Source organism: Eriocheir sinensis, chromosome 12 (genome assembly GCF_024679095.1).
Source record: "Eriocheir sinensis breed Jianghai 21 chromosome 12, ASM2467909v1, whole genome shotgun sequence".
Lineage (NCBI taxonomy): Eukaryota > Metazoa > Arthropoda > Malacostraca > Decapoda > Varunidae > Eriocheir > Eriocheir sinensis.
In genome coordinates this window covers 3,591,678-3,607,875 of record NC_066520.1, presented here as the reverse complement: position 1 = coordinate 3,607,875, position 16,198 = coordinate 3,591,678, and the positions used below count along the sequence as shown (strand labels likewise).

The 16,198-nt window shown below is 43.6% G+C and overlaps 1 long non-coding RNA gene across 1 annotated transcript; it reads left to right on the top strand.

Annotated features, from left to right (window-relative positions):
• Window positions 1–1,204: 1,204 nt before the first annotated feature.
• LOC126997307 (uncharacterized) lies at window positions 1,205–12,977 on the top strand. The gene is made up of 3 exons (XR_007752000.1): window positions 1,205–1,348; window positions 1,712–1,882; window positions 12,780–12,977. It is a non-coding gene; the product is annotated as an uncharacterized LOC126997307 (long non-coding RNA).
• Window positions 12,978–16,198: the final 3,221 nt, after the last annotated feature.

The following is a 16,198-nucleotide window of genomic DNA, read 5'->3' as shown; positions in this document are numbered from 1 at the left end:
GAAGGCCAACTAACCACTATTACATTATTTTAATCAGTTTCTAGAGAAACTATCCCTTCATTGTCCTCCTTTTCCACACCACCTTAAGCTCAAAAGTTCCTTATCATGTCACTGGAGGGTGTGAAACTTGAGCAGTTCAGTGACTTCAGTACCAGACCATAGCGGATTTGTAAAATGGCTTTTACCGATCTTACACTTAACCTATTTCTCAATTTCGAATGAACCACATTCATTTGTGAAAAAAATTATTGCAGTAGCTGGAAATACTACACCACCCTTTCCCAACCCTGGGGTCGCGACCCGAAGTGGGGTCGCCAAGCGTTTTTCCTGGGGTCGCCAAGACCTCAAAATATGAAACATCGTGTTATTATATTATAATAACTCATAGACAACTAAACAAGTGGGGTCGCGGTCATGTCTAGAGGTGCATGATTGGTGTCGCCTGAAGAAAAGTTTGGGAACCAACTATAGTAGGGGATGACTGAGCGCACGTTCCTGTCTCGATCACGTCCACGGAGGTTGACGGGTTTCCCGGGTGTGTATCACTACTCTTCGCTCTGAATCGCTCAGTTCAGCAGCGACCACGGGGCGCTACCGATCGTGTAGTTACTGTTAGGGATGGGCAAGTACCGTTAATTTTAGTACCGGTAGTACCGGTACCGAAAACTCAGGTACCGTCAGTACCGGTACCGGTACCGGTACCCGAAGGAGTATTTTTTTTTCTTAATTAATGACTTATGAAATTCCCAAATAAATTACCTGTAAAGAAAACTCTCTCTCTCTCTCTCTCTCTCTCTCTCTCTCTCTCTCTCTCTCTCTCTCTGAATGAAGTGAATATTTATTTTCTCGATAAAAAAAATAGCATGTATAGTTATTATGGATGTACTCGATCATAGTCTAATAACAATAACAATATTTATTAGCAACTGCATCACCATGTGATATTTCTTTTATTAACGTATTTAAACTCTGGGAATTGTATTGCGTATTATGTATGTCTCTTGTGTGTGGAGAAGCTTACCACGTCAGGTGTCGGGGTGAACCGATCAGCTCACGAGCAACCACCCCAGGGTTCAAGTGGTGTGTGATTCACACGGCGGAGTTCACTCTGGGAATTGTATTGCGCATTCTGTATGTCTCTTGTGTGTGGAGAAGCTTACCACGTCAGGTGTCGGGGTGAACCGTGAACCGCTCAGTTCACGAGCAGCCGCCCAAGGATTCAGGTGGTGTGTGTTTCACACGGCGGAGTTCACCCCGAGCGGACCGGATGGGTGGGCCACCGGGCGGCCTACACGGTTCTTATGCAATTGTACCTATAAGGTAGAAACTTACAAGAGGAGCCAGTTTTGTGAGTAGTATATCCATGCAGTGTTTGTTCCTAGTGTTAATTATTAATTGTTTAATATTGTACCAACTTTACAATGTAATTTCCCCACTTAATCCTGTGTTACTGATTGTTATTAACGTTCTCCCCTGGGCACTTATTATCGATTTACTATGTTGTGATTTGGGTTAATAATAGCTCTATGGTTTGACAGTTAGCCCTGTGCATTTAATCCTGTGTTACTGATTGTTATTAACGATATCCCCTGGGCATTTATTATCCATTTGCGGTGTTGTGATTCGGATTAATAATAGCTATGGTTTGACTCTTAGTTCTATGCATATATGTATTTGTGGTATTTGTTAGTTATTAAGTCGCCGATTGCAGATCGAAGCCTGTTTGGGAACATTATACAGACTACGGGACCCTGGCGTTTGTTCTACCCTCATTACACTTCGATAACAACCTCTACCAGGCATCATGGGAGCTGATAAGAAAGGAAAGGAATCGGTCACCGCAGAGGAATTGCGCAGGCAACGAGGGATTGCAAAAGGCAAGGTAACTAGCAAATTGTCCTTATTCACCAGCTGTGTTGACAGAGGAGACCCACCAGAAATGTTGAAAGACTTGTATAAAGAAGTGAATAGTGCCTTTGAAATATTAGAGGCGCTCAATGATGACTATATGGTGCAGTTATGTGATGATGAACAAGTAAAGGAAGCAGAATCTTACATTTTGACTGTGGAAAAGGAGGTGAAGGCATGTCTAAGCAAAGTTCATGAGTCAGAGAGGCGTAAAATTAATGAGAATAAAATGAAGGTCAAAGTCAAGGCTCGGGAACCCCCTAAATTCTCTGGGGAATTGAGAGATTATCCAGGGTTCAAAGATGACTTCACTCGTATCATAGAAGATCATTATGGAAAGGGCCCTTTTGCATTGAAACAGTGCCTCACTGGGGATGCTCTGAAATGTATAGCAGGATGTGAAAATAATTATGATGAAATGTTTAAGAGACTTAATTAATGATCATTATGGTGACTCAAGGAAAATAGTGGACAGTGTAATTAACGAGTTAAAGACTCTGAAACCTGTGCACGAGGGGATTCATTAGAATTGTAGGAAAAGTGGAGCAGTGTTGGTGTGATTTAAAGAGAGTGAATCTACAATCTGAAATGAACACTGCGTATGTTGTAAGCATGGTGGAAAAAACCTTACCGCCTTTACAGAAAAGGGAATGGGTTATGAAATCCCGTGGAATAACTAATGCCGATGATTTATTCCCAGAATTATTACAGTTTTTTGATAAAGGAAAAACAAACACTAGAGTATATGGATTCAAGTGTTAGAAGTAATATGGTGCGGAATGTTAACATGATGGGAATATCTGAGAGTGTTGAGGATCAAGATGTGATAGGAGCTATTAGAAACCTTTAGATAATGCAGGAAAATAAGAGCAAGGAACTCGAACGGCACATCATGAATCTGACTGAAACGATGAGACAGTTCCACCAGGGCAACCAATACAGTGGTAAAAAATGCTGGCTGCATGACATTAATGGGCATGATATATTTGATTGTGAGAGATTTAAGTCACTTGACAATGAATCTAAGCTAGAGGCTGTGAGGTCTAGAGGGATATGCTTTAAATGTCTGAAAGGTAATCACATGGCCCGTAACTGTACTTCAGGCATACAATGCAACATCAAGGTAGGAGAAAGAACATGCTCGAGACACCACCACTCACTGCTACACAATGTATGGAATCAGAATAGCAATAGCCATGTTTTCAATATCGGTAGTTATAAGGGAAATAAGGCTTTGTTGGCGATAGGTACAGCAAGTCGCAATGGGAGACCTATATCTGTCTTGTACGATTCAGGATCTGACATTACTCTCATTAGACACGAGATTGCTCGGGAACTTGGCATCAAGGGAAAGGATATAACCCTAACTATGATAAAGGTTGGGAATAATCGGGAGACTTTCTCTACAAAGGAATATACGGTCCAGTTGGAGGATAAAGATGGAAATATGGTGGAGATAATAGCCATAGGGATTGAGGAGATTTCAACCGAAATCTACAACCTTGACATGTCTGACATTGCAAAACTTTTCAATATCACCCCTAATGACATAAGGCGACCAGAGGGGCCCATAGATATTCTACTTGGAATTGATCACTGTGAATTATTGCCAGAGGTGGTACAAACCCAAGGTAAATTACAGGTGTTGAGAAATTCCTTTGGATATTGTGTGAGGGGATTGCAAGGTAATAATCATGATGGGTGCAAAATAGGACATGTCACTGTAAAGACAAATCACGTAGCAGTCGGAATTCCAGTAAACGAGATTTTAACTGAATCCAGTTCCGATCTTAGTGGGAGACTCAACAAGTTTTTTGCACTGGAGAACGTTGGCACTGAATGTAATCCAAAGTGTCCTAAATGTTTGTGCAGAAACTGTCCTGAATCGCACATAGTATGAACGAAGAGATATAATTAGCACTAATTGAGAAAGGATTAAGATATGATGTAGAAAAGAGGGAATGGATATCTAGTTATCCTTGGCTAAACGACCCTCGAAGTTTAAGAAACAATGTCAAAGTAGCAATTGCCAGAATGAAATCCCTTGAGGTCAGACTTAAGAAAATGGGCCCCGAGTACACACAAAAGTACCAGGATGAAATAGACGATATGAAGAAAAGGAATGTTGCCCGGAAAATCAGTGTGGGGGAAATGAAGTCGTATGATGGTCCTATCTATTACATACCACATCATGAAGTACTCAAGCCAAGTTCAGCATCAACACCGCTCCGAATAGTATTCAATGCATCAGCCAAATACATGGGGCAGTGTATCAATGATTGGTGGGCCAAAGGACCAGATGTAGTCAATAACCTGTGTGGAGTATTATTTAGATTCAGACAAGAGCATGTAGCATCTGTGGGAGATGTTACGAAAATGTATCATGCAGTTAAATTAGAAGAGCTCGAGCAACACACGCACAGATTCGTGTGGCGTGACATGGATACTATGAGGGAACCAGATCACAATGTTCTCACGTCGGTTACATTTGGGGATAGATGCAGTGGAGCCATCGCCACCCTAGCTATGAGGAAGACTGCAGAAATGCATGAGAGCGAATTTCCCAGAGTTAATGAAATAATTACCAAGAATTCCTATGTTGATGACATAATCTTCTCAAGTAACAGTGAGGACAAGGCTATAAGGGATATGAATGACATTGAGAAAGTTTTAAAACAAGGAGGATTCAACATCAAGCACTGGATTGTTAGTGGTAATATTGATCATAAGGATGTGAATATTGCAAAACAAAATGAAGAAAAGGTACTTGGACTCAAGTGGGACCCTCAGCGAGATGAATTTTTCTACAAAATCAGAATAAATTTTTCCCCAAAGATAAGGAAAATAAGAAGTGAGCCTGACATGGATAGAGAAGAGTGTAGAATCAACTTTCCCTCAACCCTAACTCGGAGAATGGTATTGAGCCAGATTTCTTATATTTACGACCCAATTGGTTTAATACTGCCAATAACTCTGGGAGCAAAATTAATGATGAGATCAATGATTTGTGGAGAAGTAATGCAAAGACAAACATAAGGACAGGAAGTCGACTGGGTGGGACGATCCTCTTCCCCAGGAGACTATTGAGCAATGGAGATCATTTTTCTGTGATCTGTTTGATGTTGAGCAATTGAGATTTCAGAGATGCATGAAACCTGATGATGCAGTGGGCAAACCCACCCTTGGTTTTTTTTCTGATGGTAGCTCTTTGGCGTATGGTACATGCGCCTATATTAGAAGGGAACTGGAAGGAAATAGATGTGCGGTCAGTTTGGTCGCGGCAAAAAATAGAGTAGCGCCAGTTCATCAGATCACTATACCTCGATTGGAATTATGCGGTGCAGTTCTAGCTGTACGGTTGAGAGAGACTATTGAAAGGGAAGTTGACTGGAATTTTGACTCTGTGTTCCATATTGTTGACTCTGCAATCGTACAGTCTCAAATCAGGAAGGAAACGTATGGTTTCAACACATTCGTGGCTACCAGACTGTCCGAAATCCAAAGTAAGTCGCATCCATCGGAATGGTGGTGGATTGAAACAAACCTGAACCCTGCCGATATGACAACAAGGCCCTGTAATACTAATAAACTAGGAAAGAATTCAATGTGGCAAAAAGGGCCTGATTTCATGTACCTTCCAAAATCTCAGTGGCCAATCAGACAAGTTAACGAAAGTTGTAACAAATGTACGGAAGTGGGGGTAACCTCAGCGGGGGGGACTGGAAGTGGGGGTTGGGGGGGTCAGCGGGGGGGTTACGGGAGAGGGGGTATCTGGATCCCCCCCCTACCCCCCCCAAGTCTTTCACCTTTTCACATGCCCTACCCCCCCCCCGTACCCCCCCCCACAAAAAAAAAATCACTTTTTCACATGCCCTACCCCCCACCCCCCCTCTCGGGCTAGCGTACGGAAGCGGGGGGGTGACGGGAGCGGGGGGAGGTGACGGAAGAAAGGGTGGTCAGCGGGGGGGTGACGGGAGTGGGGGTAAGACGGTCAGAGGGCCGTCAGCGGGGGGGGTGATGGAAGTGGGGGGGCATGCACAAAGTGAGGGTAATTGCTATTGTTGTTGTTGTTCTTGTTGTATACACACACACACACACACACACACACACACACATATTCTGTGCTATATAAGCATCATACTTTAATAATTACCATCATTAATAGAGTTTCCGCTATGACTGAGACATATTCAGAGAACCTTCTCAATATTTTCCAATATCCTGCGCGCATAATAGTTGCAGGATATAGCAACTCTGGAAAAACGGAACTTGTACAGCAGCTTATTCTGAAGTATCATGGAAAGTTAAAAAAAAGTCATATGTGGCTTAACGTCTCATCCTCTTCAAAGAAATAAAGAAATAGGACCTAAAGTTATAGTGTCGTCTGAAATAATTGATCCAATTGCCAACGAGGATAAGTTTGATCAGAGAGGGACATTGTATGTACTTGACGATATTTTCATTGATGCTGTAAGGAACAAAATTGTGGTTGATGCTTTTACTCGCGGACGGCACAACAATATTTCATGCATATTTATCACTCAAAATCTATATATGGGTGGAAAGCATGCAAGGAATATTAGCCTGAACTGTTCTCATTTCCTCTTATCTCAAATTCCTTTATCTCAAATTCACACTCTGGGCAGACAAATATTCGGGAAAGAGAAGGCAAACCAGTTTGTAAATATATATAAATATGCTGTATATTCACGTCCTTATGGATATCTTCTTGTTGATTTGGGTATAAATACTCCTGAGTCCCTACAGTTTCGCTCAAACATTGTTGGAGAACCCCCAGGTGAACGCGTATTCCAATGGTGAACTCCAGGAAGAAGGAACTCTTACACGCACTATACTCCCAACATAACGAACCCTATGGTTTAAGCTCTCAGGCGAAATTATGGGAGAAAGCAAAAAGTATAAATCCGGCAATAACACGTGATGACGTATTCAACTTTTTGAGAAGCAATAAAACATAAACATTGCATAAGCTACAGACTAAAAAATTTCCCCGGCAAAAGATAATAGCCTCAAAACCCAGAGTAATCATGGCTGCCGATTTAGCAGACGTGAGACATATAAGAAAGGAAAATAATAACATAGGCTACTTGTTAGTATGCATAGACGTGTTTTCTAGATATATGCAAGTTGTCCCGTGTCGGAATAAAGACGCAAATACTATGCTCGTGGCCTTTAAACAAGTGGTGGAAAATAAAGATTATGAAGGCTTACGAAGATTAAACACCGACTTGGGCACAGAATTCTGGAATCGAAAAGTAAGAAACTATTTATGTTTCCGGGGCATTAAGCTATACAGTGTGTACTCAAGTGAGATCAAAGCAGCCTTGGCAGAGCGGGCCATTCGTACACTTAAAGCACGCATCTACAAGTTCATCACGTCTCAAAATTCTTCAAGATATATTGATCTGCTGCAAAACATGGTCAGTGCCTACAACCGCTCGCCCCATTCTGGACTGAAGAACAAACAAACTCCAATTGATATTCATAACTTAAAAGACCCATCTGCAATCAAACGGCAATTCCACGCAATGTATAAAAACCCGAAGCAACCAGCGTCTTCCATCAGTTCTCGACCGGCAGTTGGGGAAATAGTTCGCCTTGTTGGAAGTGCTCGTTCCTCTGTATTCCATAAAGGATACACACAGCAAAATACTCACGAGCTCTTTCGCATAAAATCAATTAAACACAAGAATCGCCCAAGAACTTATCTCTTAGAAGATTTGTCTGGAGAACCAATACAGGGGATATTCTACGCGCCAGAGCTCGTCTTAAGCGGTCTGCCTGAGACATACGATATTAAAATACTGCGTTCACGAAAAAATAAAGGAAAAAAGCAGTATTTTGTATCGTGGTTGGGATACCCTACTTCATTCAAGAGCTGGACTGACGCTAATGATATTGTAGAAAATGCGTAAAAAGACACCACTCCTCAGTGCACACAAAAACTTTGTCTTACTTTTGAAGAAATTAAAAGTAAAAGATAGAAACCGTGCTATTAACCCTAGAACGCTAACCATGGGTATGAGGTACCCGAAGCGAATGACGTCATTGCCATTGTGTATGGTTCCGGTGCTCTGAGGGTACCCACCTCCTCAGTAGCTTCATGTGCCCGCTTGACAGTGTAGGGGAAGGTCACGTTGTCTCGCTCTCTCTGCTCACCTTTGTTGTAGGCCTACATTCGGGTGCGGCATACCCATGGTTGGTGATACAGGGTGTTGTACATGTCCCTAGGATATTGTTTACGTACTTTTTTAGTGATCACCTGTGCAGTGGATCACAGGACCTGGGAGGCCATACAAGAAGTTTGGAAGCCATCGGATGATAATTTTTTTTTTTTAATTTTTTTTTTGAAATTTTTGAACATTTTTCCTATTTTTAGTAACATTTTTCAGTACCTGATTTTCATACCAAAACAATACGTTTTTCAGTTCTTCTTAATGTTAAGTCAAGATACAAAGTTTGAAGACCCTTCATGTAACTTTATTCCATTAAATCTTTACATTTAATTTTTTTTTTTTTTTCAAAATCGGGTATGATGTACCCATGGTTAGTAGTGGTGTGACTTTTTCTAAGGTTAGTGTTCTAGGGTTAAGCAAGCAGCTCGAGAACAATTGAACTGTATATCTGAAATATTTTCCAATTTGTTAAAGAAGCACCTCACCCTCAATAACAAAGTTATCAAGAGATTACGTAACTATCCGGAAGACATACGTGCCATAGCTAGAAAGAAAACTCCTCTCCATAAGAAAAGACTTATATTGACATCGAGACGGGGTGGTAATATATTAGCTGCTATATTACCCATTGCCGCTTCCTTGATCGGAAAATTATTTGGATAATGCGCACGTATTATCTTGTTCCTGAGTCTACCGCTGAGCGTGTTTTAACGGGTATTAAGCCTAAATGCGCCAACCCCACGAGTCCGGGGGTCAACGGCCAATCGTGTTTCAGCCCGCAGTCGACCCATCCCGATCACATGCCGGTCTCTGAACATGTGCCAGCAAGCAGCAGCGGTCCTGTCGTGTCGTCCCATGGTGCAAGACCAAGCACTCCTACAAGATTGAACCCGTCATCTCGCTCTGTAAGAAAGAAAACTTACAAAAAAAAGAAAATATCGCGATCTGGTGTATACAAAACCACAAAACTACCACCCGTGGAACTTAGAGTCACAGGAATTAGGGAGAACAAGATATCCTCCAATCCTGAAATAAGTAATTTAATACCTCTGTATGTTAAAAGTATCGACGTGCCACACGTCAATATGATGCTAGAACGAATAAAAGACAATCCCATCGTAAAATGGGATAGCCGAGGCAACCTATTGTCTTCTGTTCGATCCTCCAATATCCTGTACATGTTGAATTTACTCTCTAATGCAAGTCAAAAACCAACGATTGCTGACATTGCTGATATAAAACACATCATTGACGCCACGGGTGTATTACCTAGCGAAATAAAAAAAATACGCGCGTGCGGCAAAAGATTCAGGGATCTGGTTTCACCAAACAACCATCGTTGGCAACTCACAGATGGGTTCCATATTAAATCCGCTTTTCCAATATAATATACAAACTCTAACATTAGACAAGGACGTGGAATATGAAGTCGGTCTACTGAACGTGTTGCTTCCCCGTCGGTATTACATTGTTAAACCGGGTGAACCAGAGTGTAGTATACATCTTGAATGTGGTATAAGACCAACGCCAGATTCAGAAGCTATTGAAAGACGCACACTGTCAGAGGCTATTAATGCTAATATCTTGTATAATGACACTGGGTATTTGCTGATGTGTGTTAACGGTATAATAACGACATTGATAAAGGAGATGGATACAACTACCATTTACTAGCGTATTCTAGAGAGGTTCTTGCATTTCGCTCAACAAATGATCATTTAACTTTGTTCTGCTACAATGGTTATCATCCACAAGTTGTATTTATTAAGGTTTCCTTTGATACGCGACTGGCCCAGGTTCTCGGTTTTGTCCCCAACTTAGGTTATGCTGTGTTTTCTTCCTTGGGTACACATGAAGAACAAAAAAAACCCGTCCTTGTTCCGCTACATGGTCATGCCCCTCTGTTGAGAAATGGTGACGTACAGTGTGTTCTCATTTACACTGACCTTGTCAATCCCTCTAGGTATGCAGGGAAAAATGTAAATATTCTTGATGCCTTTTCGCTCTCCGGAGGTCTAAAAAAAGGCGTGCATCCAACTATATATAAGTCCCTTAAATCCAAAGCAATTGATTCGATTTCCATTAAACTCACAGATCAAAAAGGTCGTCCTATGCATATCGAAGAAGGATACCCTGTTACATGTTTACTTCATATCCGATCGCGTTGAATCTTTGAGTACATTTTGCTGTATTAATAGGAATGTTGTCCATTTGAAAAGACAGTCTCCTCGCCGCCACCATGCGGGTTACATTCATCCCTCCTTCCGTAGCAGAATATCATACCCTGTTTTCGAATGGCAAACAGATATCATCCCGAGGGAGTGGTATTGATGATATAGTCACACTTTCTTATGAATCAAGCTATCACAGAGGCGGGGGTTTATTCTCGGTTTTAGCAGGACTCGCTAAAAGAGCTTTCCCTTTCCTAGTGAAAAATGTCATTGTGCCTTCAGCTCGAACATTTGGAAACAATGTTCTAGATGATATTTCACACGGAAGCAACTTGAGAAGCTCTATAAAAAAGCATGGAATTAATTCCTTAAAGCAAGCTGCAATGAAATTGACTAGAGGAAGCGGGAAAAAGAAAGTCAAGCGAGTCGGGAGGAAAAGGTGTTATAAAAAGGACATCTTTACCGAGTTGTAATCATTGTTGAACTAAGAGCTGTATGGCGAGCATCACCAGCGCGGTTGGTGTCGGGAACCCGCGTTCTCCCCTGGGGCAATATGCCGCCGGTGTCAGTGAATTGTTTCCCCGCTCTAACAAAATGAGATTATTGGAAACAACGATTGCCTCCCGTTATGATGCTGATGTTTTACCTACTAACCTCGGATTCAATATGAAATTATCCGATAGATATATAGAATTTCTCATTCCTGGAACACTTGGCAGTTTTATTGATTTGGGGAAATTGGTGTTGCACACCTCTTTACGCTTAACTAAGCCAGACAATACTACTCCTCTCGAAGACGCTCAACATGTTGAATTTGCAATACCGCGCACAGCCTATTCAAATCAGTGCAATGTTTTTTGGGAGATGTAGCTGTTGACAATAATGTACTTTATGGGTACACGTCATACGTTAAAATGCTGAATACTTTGTCGCCCAACAAATTGAATACAATTGGAGCCAATGCTAATATTACCATCCCAGAGAACGGTTTTATTTCCAAAGTAACAGCAGAATACTTTGACAATGCCAGCACGCAACACAAGACCATTATGAAGCGGGTTAAGACTCACGGTATACAACTCTGTACCCCGCTTCTTCTGGATATAAGTTCTTTAGGCAGTTACTTGCTCGATGGTATTTCGGTTAGACTCCGAATGGAACTATCTAGTAATGCATGGCTGCTAAATTCTCCAACTGGCGATAACATTCGTCTGCATATAGATTCAGCAAAGCTGCTTTATACGCGATTGTTTCCTTATCCTAATGCACTTCATGCTTTGAACGCGTCTCTCGCCACAGGGAATCTTTTGAAATCGACATTTACCAAAACCCTCTTGAAAACCTATGTGCTAGCCAAAGACCAAACCTCAGGAACGTATGATCAACCGTGGGGTAATGTTATTCCGGAAAAACTCTCGCTTATTATAACGAGCATGGAAGCTCATTCTGGCGACTATACGCTAAATCCATTGTATTTGAGTCATGGCGATAGAAGTCAAATAAGCTTAAGTGTCAATGGTAGAACCATGTATAATATTCCTAGTAAATTCCCTCATGACTATGCTGAGCTCTACCATCGTACTTTGGATGCACTTGGTTTTCACAAAGACCATTTAATCGGAAAGGATATTTTCGGCAAGGGGGCAATGATTTGCACATTTGATTTGCGTGCTGAAAACTTGAATGATAATTTACCCGTTGAAATGAATGGGGGGCTTAGACTTAGCTTGAATCTAAGCAAGGGAGAAAACGAGAACCGTCTGTTGATACTGTTTGGCGAAACAGTGGGTATAATAACAATTAATTCTGAAAGACGGCTGCAGTGTGATGTGCGCGCTTGAAGCGGCTGTGCGATGAACAACATGGAGATTGAAAGAGGATTGAGGGGGCACATAGGAAAGCAAGCCTTGTTTTTAGGCGTGTTATTGGCAGACGAGGTAAACTCTATACCTCGATATAGAAAACCTATAGTGTGCATCGTCAATACGCTACCAAGTTATTCTAAAAGAGAAATGGGACACTGGATTTGTCTCTACTATGAACCGGGCATGGCAGTGTTCCTAGATAGTTATGCTCTCGATCCAAAATTATACTCTGATCATTTCAAATATATTGATTACCCCGGGCTCAGTATGTATAAAAATGCATTTCGACTTCAAAGCACGCGAAGCGATGTGTGCGGGGCTTATGCCATGTACTTGTTTCGCACTTGGGTGTAAGAGAAACTCTTGAAAAAATATGTATGGAGTTTTCCAAGACCGAATATTCGAGGAATGATGAACACGTGATGCGATTCGCTTACAGCAAGTTTATAATGCCCGTATGTCATCAAACATTTAACACGTGTTCATAAAAAGTAAGTATTGACTTATTGATTTTTTCATATTGAATTGTATTACATTCCATGAAGCTATTCTAAGCATAAATAATTTTCTAGTTCCTTTATCGGGAGGTGGGGTGGTTGTATACCATGCTTAAATCAGAGGTCTGGCTCCACTCACAGGTCCTCACTCGTCACCGCCACTACCCCGTGCTGCCCTCGCCCCGCCCCGCCCCGTCCCGGGCCCCGAGCAATCCTGTCGCATCCTGTCGTCGCAGCGCTCGCTACCGTCGCCGCCGCCGCCCGCCTGATTTGGCGGGCAGTCTTTTATGCATGAGCCGGATCGAAACATAAAGGCGCTTTATTCATATGTTTCCACAAATCGAATAAATTTTAAGACAATTATTGTGTTTTTTTCATCCGTTTCTTTCTTTTTTTTTTTTTTTTGATAAAGGACATATAAACAAGTCAAACAAACTCAATGTTTATTGGAATTTGGTCAAATTATGATTCCAGATTCATCATGTGCAATTTTATAATATCATAGGCTCCAACATTAGTCCTATATACAGAATATATTTACATATATTTTATATTTAACATAAAAATAGCAGGCAAATTCTTACACTAAACAGTATATACAACATTCACACCAGTCCCTATCTTATAAACAACTACAATTTATTCTGAAAAGTCTGTATCTACTAGCATATATTCAAGGGGGGATGATGAGAGCATTTGATTTATTTCTTCCTGTTCCGCGGCTTGCATTAACATGTCATCATCCGCCTCTACCCGTTTTATCAAGGGAAAATATTGCTCGGCCAGCACATCCCGTTCTCCCCACAATTCATAGGTTTCTTCTTCTAGTTCTCCCATTTCACCGATCTCTTGCCCACCCATTACCTCGGCTAGTCTCGCTTCTGTTATGCCTCTTTCATCGCCTTCCTCCAAATTTTCTTCGTTTGACAGTGTCATGATCTGGGCTACCTCCTCCTCCTGCTCTTCCTTCTCTATCCCTATAGAATTATCGGGATGACCGTAAGATCGTGACTCCAAGGTGCTAATGTAGTATCTTTTGTCCTCAACTACAGATATCCCTCTCTTGGGATATTTTACTGTACTCATTCGTCCATTGCGCACTGTGAATCCCTGATAGTCAAAGGTAAATGTTTGCTTCTGGAATAGGGCGTCTTTGTATCGCTGATGAGCAAGTTTCTTCTTTATGAACTTTGGAACGCCCTTAGCTGAACTCAACCGGTCACCGTCTGCCAAGAGGATGGAGTAGCACTTTGGTTTTACACTGTAAAGGGAATACCACTATTAACTCCTCAACTCCAACATAGCCCCGGAACACCTCACTCGACCTACACTCATCCCGAGCGAGGCTTCACACTACCCGCAGCGGAACGCCTCGAACGCCCTGCCCGAGCTCCACCGGCGCGAGTGGGGGGGCCCTGACGTCAGCAGCCGAAGCAACCTCGGACGTTGGTGCGCTGAGGACGGGAGACGACTCCAGGACTCGGTCGAGCCAGCTCGCTAGGCACTGGCTCCCCTTCACCACCTAACGAGTCCTCCACCTGACGAGGCTGCTGCCGCGTTACGCCCGGCCCGGCACTGCCCTCCATCACTCAGCCGTAGCACCGCCGCGGTCTACCCGGGGAAGACACTGTTGGCCCCGAGACCAAATACCCGGGCCGCCCTTGCTGGCCTTACCACGCCGGCCTGCCTACCTGTCTTCCGTGGGCTGTATGAGCGGCCTCACCACGCCGGCCGTCCTACCTGTCTCCCGTGGGCTGTGTGAGCGGCCTTACCACATCGGCCGTCCTACCTGTCTCCCGTGGGGCTGTGCGAGCTGAAGTGCATATTAAAGACGGAGTTAACATCTTGTGTATCGCTTCTCCTGACTACACCGTGAAAGGGGGGGGAGCAAAACACCTGGCTCAGAAGGAGAACTGTTAGCCCGGAACAGTCTTGGGCCCCTGCAGTTTCGAGTCCTTCACAAGTGGCGACCTTGCCAGGATTCCCCCTCCCCTCATCGCTGGTCAGGAGACCATCGCTACCAGCCAGTCACCACCGACGGTCAGGATTAACCTACCGGCACTTGCTGTTCAGGGCGAAAGTGAGTGTTTGGCGATTGGATTGTGCTGAGGTCCATTCCACCGCCCAGGCCAGGTGCGTCTTAAGAGACTCTGGTCCGGATCTCACGGAAGTCAGGTGCGAGTTCATCTCCTCTGATATAGTGTCTCCCGTTCCCGGATACGTGCTGTGTTCGTGGTGTTTCACACGGGGATACGGTTATGGGTATTTTCATGTGCGTTTGTGCACAGTGTTGTTACTTTCACCCCACTCGTGCCACTTGTGGGCGTCAGGCCGTGTGCGCCTCTTTAGTGTCAATTGGAAGTTAAGTCTTCCGCGGTTTTTTGTCGTCTATTTGCTTTGGGTCTAGTTTCTTCATCGCCTAGGTGTTTGTTAGATTCAGTGTTGGGATTTTGTATTTGACCAGTGGTTTGGTCTCTTCATCGCTTAGGGTTTTGTTAGATTCAGTGTTCGGATTTTGTGTTTAATCTGTGTATCTTTCTATTTTGTTTCCCATTCGGCATGTCTTCCATCCAGGAACTAGTTAAGCTCGGTCGCGAGCTTGGGTACGACGGCGACGAGTTGAAATCCTTTGTGTCCGATGAGCAGGCACGCCTTCGGGACGAACGCGAGTTGGAGAGACGAAACAGAAAAGAAAAGGAGGAACGGGAACGCGAGGAACGTGAACGTGAACGGGAACGCGAGGAACGCGAGGAACGTGAACGGGAACGCGAGGAACGTGAACGGGAACGCGAGGAACGCGAGGAACGTGAACGGGAACGCGAGGAACGTGAACGGGAACGCGAGGAACGTGAACGGGAACGCGAGGACCGTGAACGGGAGAGAGAGCATGCTCTCGCCCTCGAACGGCTGAAGCTCCAAGTTGCTGGCGGTTCGGCGGCCTTAGGCGTCCCTAGTGTCGACTTTGCTGCTCGTCCCAAGTTACCATCTTATCGCGAAGGTGAGGACATTGCCTCTTATTTTACCCGGTTTGAGCGAGTTGCTACCCTCCTCAACATTGCTAAGAGCAGTTATGCAGTCCACTTGGGAAGCCTACTCACAGGTAAGCTGGCTGAATTCTATACCACCTTGTCGGAAGAGGTCACAGGCGACTACAGTCAGCTAAAAGAAGCCATTCTGAAGCACTCCCATAGGACGAGTGATCACTACCGCACCGCCTTCCGCTCAGCCAAGATCAACGTTGGTGACACGTTCCAGCAATTCTCCACCCATTTGACTCGCCTTTTCGACCACTGGCTCAGCGCGAGCGAGGTAGACCACTCTTTTGCTTCGCTGAAGTCCTTCATGATCCTCGATCAATTTCTAGCCTCTGTTTCCACAGAACTGCGGTTGTTCCTGAAAGAAAACAACGTTCAGACCTTAGAGGAGGCAGTAAAACGAGCCGATGTTTGGGCTTCAGCACACCACTCTTACCCACGCAACCCTGCGTCGGAACGCGGCAATCGTCGATCGCTCACCAAAGCCGCCTCACTAAAGGATTCGCCACCTACGCCAGGAAAGTC